This window comes from Bos mutus, chromosome 4, assembly GCF_027580195.1.
Source record: "Bos mutus isolate GX-2022 chromosome 4, NWIPB_WYAK_1.1, whole genome shotgun sequence".
Classification (NCBI taxonomy): domain Eukaryota; kingdom Metazoa; phylum Chordata; class Mammalia; order Artiodactyla; family Bovidae; genus Bos; species Bos mutus.
In genome coordinates, this window is record NC_091620.1 from 65,342,922 (window position 1) to 65,344,807 (window position 1,886).

The window sequence follows — 1,886 nt, forward strand, 5'->3', positions numbered from 1 at the left end:
ACCCCCAAACTAGGATAATGCATTATGGTGTAGTTGAAAATAGCATAGTCAAATGTTTGCTTAAAACCTAGAAACTTTACGTGTTGCTTTTCATGTGCTGTGCCAAGTCTTGATAATACTTTTTCCCCCAACCAAGGGACCTCATAACCTGATGATGGTTATTGCTTTACAAACAGTTTCGACAGAAGGTGGCTGCTAGAGCTTAACATATGTACCAGTTCCATGTGATGGAGCTGGTCCTTGCAAACTAAGCTCATCATTTATTCTTTGCTGAAGTCAGCAAATAGAGTTAGAGAAATACCCAGTCATCAATCACACCAAATAAAAGGACATAACGGCTTTCAAAAGGGTTTTCCCACTTACCCAAAAGGCTTTCTGAAAGCTTCTACCTCTGCAAAAAAAAAAAAAGAAAAAAAAGAAAAAAAAAAGAAAAAAAATTAGAACAATTATGGCAGATTGCATGAAACGTGAGAACGTCACAGTAACTGCTACTTTTCATTCTGTTTGTCTTTGGGTCATGATCAGTGAATGGGAAGTTTACGATATGGTATCAAAAGAAAGATTGGGATTGGGAAGGATGGTTTTCAGTCATCTAGGATCCTACTGGAAGGCTTATCTGAAGGGAAAATGGGTCTTTCAGGTGCATGTTCAAAGGCTTTGATGGACTGAAAGTAATCTTGAGAGCTGTACCATCAGGAGGGTGGCCTAAGACTACAATGCTAAAGTATGCATACCTCAGTTATCAAACTTTTGAAAGGAAGTCTCAGCCACAGAATGCATATACCTGTAGAGTTTTGCATGGGTTTTATATGAATACAATTTTAAAAAATAGCTGCTTGCACATTATACCAGAAAAACCTCCAAAACTGCAATTGCTTTGAAAATAGATTTTAGGTTTTTTGGAGTTTTCTGAAATGCTTGGTCTGTATTTTGATAATTGTGCATATTATGTAAAAATGTTGGTGGACCCATAAATGACCAGACTTTTTCTAAGAAAAATGTTGCTTTAATGCATTTCATGAATTTTTACTCTTATATCATTGCTTGCTAGTAATAGCAAATCTGCTTTTCTGCATCTGCTTTGCGTAGCTATTGTAAGGCTTTGAACTAATGTATGTATTTATTGCTTGAACTTCTGTGCATACCTTATAAAGCATAATGTCTGACAATTTAAATGGCTCATGTATTCTTGCTTCTATCATAAGCTGATTATGGGGACTATGATCTTTTGTATACAGCAAATTTTAACTGTAGCACAAACATCTGTTTATGTATTGGTGGAATATACCTGTTTTATTTATCTTTTTTGAGGTAAACTAATTTTTGATACTTTTCATTACTGTGTACTATGTTCATACTTTGAATTCTCTGACGTTAGAAGTCATGGTTGAGAATTGTAACAGCTGTTATTCGTTCTGTATTCATGGCTTTCACTGCTGAATAAAATAAAGGACCAAACCTAGGATTTGAAAGAAAACTGTCTACCTCTAACCCCAGGGAGTTATCAGATTTTATTTTACATAGTTTTAGTCCACAAAGACACACTTGCTTAAACCTAGTGGGCTTAAGGCTTATATTCTATGTGGTTGGATTCATGGCACAATTGTACTGTTTGAAAATCAATTAAAATTTCATGTGAATGTTACAAGTATTTGGTAGAATTACCACTAACTGGGTTTTCTTTAGATCACTCAGATATGGAGAAAATGTCATCAGCATTCTGTGTCTACAGCTGCTTAACTTCATAAGAATGCATTTCTTTGTGATTAGGGAATCGAAGAATAGTCAGCTAAGAATAGAGCTACAGAAGTATACTTAAAATAAACCATCCTGGACTTTAACATCCCTGGGCAGATTCAGTCACAAAATCTATTAGACAATTTTGT

At 35.0% G+C, this 1,886-nt stretch overlaps 1 protein-coding gene across 8 annotated transcripts in view; it reads left to right on the forward strand.

The window, feature by feature from the left end:
* Nucleotides 1-562, forward strand: part of FOXP2 (forkhead box P2) — a 666,216-nt gene extending 665,654 nt beyond the window's left edge. For all 8 annotated transcript variants that reach the window (XM_070369572.1, XM_070369571.1, XM_070369570.1 and 5 more), the window contains one exon: nucleotides 1-562. This exon is cut by the window's left edge and continues 1,787 nt beyond it. The gene's annotated coding sequence lies outside the window, so the exon portion shown is untranslated.
* Nucleotides 563-1,886: the final 1,324 nt, after the last annotated feature.